Raw genomic sequence first — 7,561 nt, 5'->3', positions numbered from 1 at the left:
ACATGCATGGAATGCGATCTGCTATCATTTATTTATTAATTGATTCATTTATCAATCTCTTATCGATTAGAGAAAATGTGTACATGGTATTAAAATGCATAAATAATACGCATTTACTTTAAAAGATTGGATTTATGGTCTGCTACTATCAATAAATATAAAATTCTTCCCACCTGGCACCCAAAGCGCAGACATTGCAATGAGCTGTTCCACGCAGTTATCTCTGCACACCACACTGATGCAGGGTCACTGTGTGCAGTTATCTCTCCACACCACACTGATGCAGGGTCACTGTGTGCAGTTATCTCTGCACACCTCACTGATGCAGGGTCACTGTGTGCAGTTATCTCTCCACACCTCACTGATGCAGGGTCACTGTGTGCAGTTATCTCTCCACACCTCACTGATGCACGGTCACTGTGTGCAGTTATCTCTGCACACCACACTGATGCAGGGTCACTGTGTGCAGTTATCTCTCCACACCTCACTGATGCAGGGTCACTGTGTGCAGTTATCTCTCCACACCACACTGATGCAGGGTCACTGTGTGCAGTTATCTCTCCACACCTCACTGATGCAGGGTCACTGTGTGCAGTTATCTCTGCACACCTCACTGATGCAGGGTCACTGTGTGCAGTTATCTCTGCACACCTCACTGATGCAGGGTCACTGTGTGCAGTTATCTCTCCACACCACACTGATGCAGGGTCACTGTGTGCACACACCTCACTGATGCAGGGTCACTGTGTGCAGTTATCTCTCCACACCACACTGATGCAGGGTCACTGTGTGCAGTTATCTCTCCACACCTCACTGATGCAGGGTCACTGTGTGCAGTTATCTCTCCACACCTCACTGATGCAGGGTCATTGTGTGCAGTTATCTCTCCACACCTCACTGATGCACGGTCACTGTGTGCAGTTATCTCTCCACACCTCACTGATGCAGGGTCACTGTGTGCAGTTATCTCTCCACACCTCACTGATGCAGGGTCACTGTGTGCAGTTATCTCTCCACACCACACTGATGCAGGGTCACTGTGTGCAGTTATCTCTCCACACCTCACTGATGCAGGGTCACTGTGTGCAGTTATCTCTCCACACCTCACTGATGCAGGGTCACTGTGTGCAGTTATCTCTCCACACCTCACTGATGCAGGGTCACTGTGTGCAGTTATCTCTCCACACCTCACTGATGCAAGGTCACTGTGTGCAGTTATCTCTCCACACCTCACTGATGCAGGGTCACTGTGTGCAGTTATCTCTCCACACCACACTGATGCAGGGTCACTGTGTGCAGTTATCTCTCCACACCTCACTGATGCAGGGTCACTGTGTGCAGTTATCTCTCCACACCTCACTGATGCAGGGTCACTGTGTGCAGTTATCTCTCCACACCTCACTGATGCAGGGTCACTGTGTGCAGTTATCTCTCCACACCACACTGATGCAGGGTCACTGTGTGCAGTTATCTCTCCACACCTCACTGATGCAGGGTCACTGTGTGCAGTTATCTCTCCACACCTCACTGATGCAGGGTCACTGTGTGCAGTTATCTCTCCACACCTCACTGATGCAGGGTCACTGTGTGCAGTTATCTCTCCACACCTCACTGATGCAGGGTCACTGTGTGCAGTTATCTCTCCACACCACACATACACGCTAACATAAGGCAATTTGTTCTGTCTCAAATTTCCGAATGGTACAAGTCTCTTCTTTAATTTAAGTCTTCACCGATGTGTGTGCAGTAAATGGTTTTTGAGATATTGACACTTTTAGAGGACTAGTACAAAATAGGTGGAAATTCCCCTCTAGTGGAAAGGGTTAAACACAGTCCTGGCTGGCCCTTATCATACATTTCTCCTGCTTGTGCAAAGGGCCACGTCAGATTCAAAAACGCTTCTCACTTCAAAAAACTGTCCATTATATGTCAATTATAATACAGTATAAGGTACTGTTGGTGGGTTCTGTCACATAGATAGCCAATAGAATTAACCAGAACAAGGGCCATTTCATGTAGTAGGTACCTGATTGGGTAGACTGCAGGTTCTTTGGTTTTTTTGTCAAAACATAATAATATCGTGGATCTTATTGTCCTAAACAGTCCACTAAAATGTGTTATTGAAAACAGGCGAGAAATAAGTAATGCTGTTGCTGAATCTCGATTCGTATTTCACCTGCAACACCTAGCAGGACAGGTTGGAACCACTCAAACCAAGCCGATTTAAGAAGATATCCCTGTCCATTGTGGTTCCTGCAGGAGGCCCATCGAGTTTTAAATGGACAATATCCAATTAAAATAGAATTTTGTCTATTTTGAATGTTAATGCTTCTTGTTCCCTTGCCCCCCCCCCCCCCCCCCCCCCGAGCACCTGAACCCTCATCCAAACCCCCCCACCCCCACCCCCCCCACCGCTGCTGCAGGCTGGCCCCGCCCCTGATCCATCCCCTGCTTCCACACGTCCATCTCCCCGCCCTGCTCAACCGCATACTCTACATCCCTCCGTGCGGACTTTCCAGTTTACCTGCAAGTTTAACACCTCTATCTGCTGCCATCTCACCCTGTAGGCCAGCCTTCCCCTACAGCCTCCCGAGCCTTCTGCCTACCAGGGAGGATTCTGTTTTGGGGGGGGAGGCTATGCAGTCCTGTGGCTATGCAGGTGAAATTTAATTTAATTGTGTGTTAAACCAGCATGCATCAGGGCAGGAAAAGCAGTGCATCAAGGACGCAGTGCAATGTCCCTGGACCTGGTCTGTGTCTTTCTAGAACATTCTCTTTCTGAGTTGGAGTCCAGGCCTCGAGAAACCATTGCTATTTATAAAGTGAAGTCCACAGGTGGGATTGTGGTGACTTACTGCTGGAGGACAGGACGGCTAAATCAGGCCCAGCTCTCCTGTCTCCAGTGGCAGAGAACCAGGCCCAGTTCTATGAGGGAGACAGGACATGGCTGCCACCTAGTGGAGCAAAGAGGCAGTGCACATGGCAATGGGCACAGTGGCACTTTGGTTTTCTAGGATCTCAAACGGCGGTATGATTGCATAGACCATGCACGTTTAACTCCAGTCCTGGAGGGCCGCAGTGTCTGCAGGTTTAACTCCAGTCCTGGAGGGCTGCAGTGTCTGCAGGTTTAACTCCAGTCCTGGAGGGCCGCAGTGTCTGCAGGTTTAACTCCAGTCCTGGAGGGCTGCAGTGTCTGCAGGTTTAACTCCAGTCCTGGAGGGCCGCAGTGTCTGCAGGTTTAGCTCCAGTCCTGGAGGGCCGCAGTGTCTGCAGGTTTAACTCCAGTCCTGGAGGGCCGCTGTGTCTGCAGGTTTAACTCCAGTCCTGGAGGGCCGCAGTGTCTGCAGGTTAAACTCCAGTCCTGGAGGGCCACACACACACAGAGGCTCCAAATCGGTCATCGTGTTAGCAGTACCTTTATCGAAATTAATTTGATTTATTTAGTTCCAAAACTGACCTAATAATACACTGTTTGTGTCAAAAAAATGTAGCCTATTCTCACACCACAATGATAGCGGCTTCTTTAGGTAGTGTATATGCTAGGAAACCAGATCCCTTAATTTTTGATTTATTTATTTTGTTTACCTTAAAATGCTGTATAATGAATGTCATTTTAAGGGATTTGTATTTCACAGTGATACAGAGAAGCTCTCTTTTGGCCATCGATACCAGTAAAACCAGTTCAGCTCCCACAACCAGTTCATCAATCCCATCCATCTGCCACACCCAACAACGCCCCCATCCACACCCCCACCTGTAACATTAACACAATGCGGTCCAGTCAGGCTCTCTCATTACGATCAATACTCCGGTCACCTCCGCAAGTTGAAAAGACAAGCTGTAAGGGGTTTTGTACTTCTGAAATGGTTCATTGCATTTGAGACAACATATTGAGGGCTTCAAAAAACAAACCAAAAAAGCGGTGAACATGAACGTCCGTCTGTTGGTGGTCTTTGTGCTGTCTGTTAGCCGGGAAGGCATATCTAGTAAGTTGAACCTCCTTCTGACTGGCGAGTTTTCTTGCTTTGGCTTCCAAGTGGTTAATGTTTTTAAACCGCGTTAGAGATTTTACCATACCTTGTCGTATGTATGTGTTATTTGTATGCATTTCGTCCTCTGTATACCATGTACGGTCAATGCCAAAAAGTGCCAGTGTGTGATAATTCTGTGATGTAATCCTGGGTGGTGCTACGTGGATGGCCGTTAACCATCGTCATGCCATAACTGACTCGTTCATATGGTATTATCCCTCTTATACCACGGCTAACTTGCCAACACAATGTAGCTATGGACAGTTTCATTTTTCGTTTACAAACCAATGTATTCATTGAAACGCAATAGGAATGGGAGAAAAAATTGTCTGAAATGTTTTTCCATTTGTGGACAGTGGCTTCTGGTGTAGTAATTGTTTTTTAATATAATATTTCTCTCAACAGCTCGAGCGCAAGGCAAATCAGGTATGTATGTGAAATGTGTTGTGTACAGCGGCTGCTATCGTAGTGGAACCTAAATTAATTTCATACTCACTGACAATCACACACAATTTTTGTAAAATCTGCATTCACATGTCCATGTCACTGAGTTTGAGACCCACTGAAACTCACTATTCCCACTGACACCCACTCACCCCACTGACACTCACTATTCCCACTGACACCCACTCACCCCACTGACACTTACTATTCCCACTGACATGCACTCACCCCACTGACACTCACTATTCCCACTGACATGCACTCACCCCACTGACACTCACTATTCCCACTGACATGCACTCACCCCACTGACACTCACTATTCCCACTGACACTCTCTATTCCCACTGACACTCACTATTCCCACTGACACGCACTCACCCCACTGACATGCACTCACCCCACTGATACTCACTATTCCCACTGATACACACTATTCCCACTGATACTCACTATTCCCACTGACACGCACTATTCCCACTGACACTCACTCACCCCACTGACAGGCACTATTCCCACTGACACTCACTATTCCCACTGACATGCACTCACCCCACTGACACTCACTATTCCCACTGACAGGCACTCACCCCACTGACGTGCACTATTCCCACTGACATGCACTCACCTCACTGACACTCACTATTCCCACTGACACGCACTCACCCCACAGACACACACTCCCCCCACTGACACGCACTCACCCCACTGACACACACTCACCCCACTGACAGGCACTCACCACACTGACACTCACTATTCCCACTGACATGCACTCACCCCTCTGACACTCACTATTCCCACTGACACTCACTATTCCCACTGACACACTCACCCCACTGATGTGCACTATTCCCACTGACACTCACTCACCTCACTGACACTCACTATTCCCACTGAGACTCACTATTCCCACTGACACGCACTCACCCCACTGACACTCACTATTCCCACTGACATGCACTCACCCCACTGACACACACTCACCCCACTGACACTCCCTCACCCCACTGACACTCACTATTCCCACTGACACTCACTCACCCCACTGACACGCACTATTCCCACTGACACGCACTCACCCCACTGACATGCACTCACCCCACTGATACTCACTATTCCCACTGATACACACTATTCCCACTGACACGCACTATTCCCACTGACATGCACTCACCCCACTGATACTCACTGTTCCCACTGACACTCACTATTCCCACTGACATGCACTCACCCCACTGACACTCACTATTCCCACTGACATGCACTCACCCCACTGACACTCACTATTCCCACTGACACTCTCTATTCCCACTGACACTCACTATTCCCACTGACATGCACTCACCCCACTGACACGCACTCACCCCACTGACACACACTCACCCCACTGACACGCACTCACCCCACTGACACTCACTATTTCCACTGACACTCACTCACCCCACTGACAGGCACTATTCCCACTGACACTCACTATTCCCACTGACATGCACTCACCCCACTGACACTCACTATTCCCACTGACACTCACTATTCCCACTGACACTCACTCACCTCACTGACACTCACTATTCCCACTGAGACTCACTATTCCCACTGACATGCACTCTCCCCACTGACACTCACTATTCCCACTGACATGCACTCACCCCACTGAAAAACACTCACCCCACTGACACTCACTCACCCCACTGACACTCACTATTCCCACTGACACTCACTCACCCCACTGACATGCACTCATCCCACTGACACCCACTCATCCCACTGACACGCACTATTCCCACTGACACTCACTATTCCCACTGACATGCACTCACCCCACTGATACTCACTATTCCCACTGACATGCACTCACCCCACTGACACTCACTATTCCCACTGACATGCACTCACCCCACTGACACTCACTATTCCCACTGACAGGCACTCACCCCACTGACACTCACTATTCCCACTGACATGCACTCACCCCACTGACACTCTCTATTCCCACTGACACTCACTATTCCCACTGACATGCACTCACCCCACTGATACTCACTATTCCCACTGATACACACTATTCCCACTGACACGCACTCACCCCACTGACAGGCACTCACCACACTGACACTCACTCACCCCACTGACACTCACTATTCCCACTGACATGCATTCACCCCACTGACACTCACTATTCCCACTGACATGCACTCACCCCACTGGTACTCAATATTCCCACTGACATGCACTCACCCCACTGACACTCACTATTCCCACTGACATGCACTCACCCCACTGACACTCACTATTCCCACTGACATGCACTCACCCCACTGACACTCACTATTCCCACTGACAGGCACTCACCCCACTGACGTGCACTATTCCCACTGACATGCACTCACCCCACAGACACACACTCACCCCACTGACACGCACTCACCCCACTGACACACACTCACCCCACTGACAGGCACTCACCACACTTACACTCACTATTCCCACTGACATGCACTCACCCCACTGACACTCACTATTCCCACTGACATGCACTCACCCCACTGACACTCACTATTCCCACTGACATGCACTCACCCCACTGACACACACTCACCCCACTGACACTCACTCACCCCACTGACACTCACTATTCCCACTGACACTCACTCACCCCACTGACATGCACTCATCCCACTGACACCCACTCATCCCACTGACACGCACTATTCCCACTGACACTCACTATTCCCACTGACACGCACTCACCCCACTGACATGCACTCACTCCACTGATACTCACTATTCCCACTGATACACACTATTCCCACTGATACTCACTATTCCCATTGACACGCACTATTCCCACTGACATGCACTCACCCCTCTGACACTCACTATTCCCACTGACACTCACTATTCATCATTGTAGCAACTGAATCCTCCGCATGTTTTTCCATTTGTGTTCAGTGGCTTCTGGTGTAGTAATTGTTTTTAATTGAATATTTCTCTCTCCAGGTCAATTGCCGCGGGAGCCAGGTATGTATGTGAAATGTGTTGTGTACAGCGGCTGCTATCGTAGTGGAACCTAAATTAATTTCA

This window comes from Conger conger, chromosome 1 (genome assembly GCF_963514075.1).
Source record: "Conger conger chromosome 1, fConCon1.1, whole genome shotgun sequence".
In the NCBI taxonomy this organism is placed as follows: Eukaryota; Metazoa; Chordata; class Actinopteri; order Anguilliformes; family Congridae; genus Conger; species Conger conger.
The sequence above is the reverse complement of the archived record's forward strand: the minus strand, read 5'-3'. Positions refer to the sequence as shown.